Source organism: Homarus americanus, unplaced genomic scaffold (assembly GCF_018991925.1).
Source record: "Homarus americanus isolate GMGI-L3 unplaced genomic scaffold, GMGI_Hamer_2.0 scaffold32351, whole genome shotgun sequence".
NCBI lineage: Eukaryota > Metazoa > Arthropoda > Malacostraca > Decapoda > Nephropidae > Homarus > Homarus americanus.
Window position 1 is genome coordinate 78,599 of NW_024742037.1, and position 1,295 is coordinate 79,893.

The window sequence follows — 1,295 nt, forward strand, 5'->3', positions numbered from 1 at the left end:
AGCGCGGCCAGGCACTACACGACGTGGCACCACCGATATATGCGAGCCATATACTTTCATCCTATTATTAATATCGTATCACGAGTTATCATCTGCGGCGCACTTTTTATCTAAACGCATTTTGGAATTCATGCCAATCTAAATTTACATATATTTGCATAACATTCAGTAATGTTTCGGTAATTTGTGAACGAAAACCTCAACACTGGCGATATACATTTTCTATTATAATTCTTATATAATGCCCTAGTTTATCTAAATGGATTTTGGAATCACCTGAAATTACATTAACATATACAATAGTTACAAAATGCACGTATAATTCTCGGAAATCTGTAAAATAATTGACATTTACATAAAACACAAGGCTTGGTCATTTAATATTTCAAGGTTAGTTATTTACCGTGAACTTCTCTCGTCCAATTATTTCCTGGGCCGCCAGCAAGCTATCTAACCACTCACACGCTCATTAGTTTCTCTTTCAGCTTTCACCATCTAACCTAAATTAACTATTACTACGAAGAGCAAAGTGCAAGAAGCAGAATTTTAATGTCATTTTTAAAGACATAATGTTAACATCTATCGGCGAGAAAAGCAACTTTACTAATAATGTTTACCATTGATTAGGTTATAAAATAATAATAATGTTTGCCCTTCGTGTACGAGGATGGCCAATTACGTTATTTTGGTATGATATTTACCTTATTATAGACGGTGTAATTCACGAAATTTCATCACACGAGACGACTTGATACACAGTTACACAGCGATACCGCCAAAGACACACTAACTGTTGAATGAGTGTTTAGGGAACAAGCACGGAGAATGATACACTGGACGTGGGGAACACAGGGAGTGGGGGATGGTTTCTTTCTTTCTTTTTAATAACTCCCATAGTAGACGGTAGGACTACTTTATAATTATGAATTATAAATCAAATTTGTCTTTTGTTATTATGTTCTTTTGTTCTTATTTTCACATTTCTTTTATTCAAATGAAGTCAAATAATATGTACCGTAAGTCACCCAAAGAAGTCCTGTAGCGAACCATGAACCCCGAGATTCAGAGTCTTGAATCCGAAGCATTTATGGACAGAATGATGTATCAGTGTCTGGCATGAAAACATTTAAATTCAGATCTAAAGAAATAAATTTTGTTCCAATTTGTCCTTAAGGAGAACAAGTCATTTGTTTTTGTTTTTTCCTTCTCTCAATTTTGTTGGGAGAGAACATGGAAAACACAATATAATTCACATTAATTTATTCTATAAATAAATACAATATGTAAATGTTAAC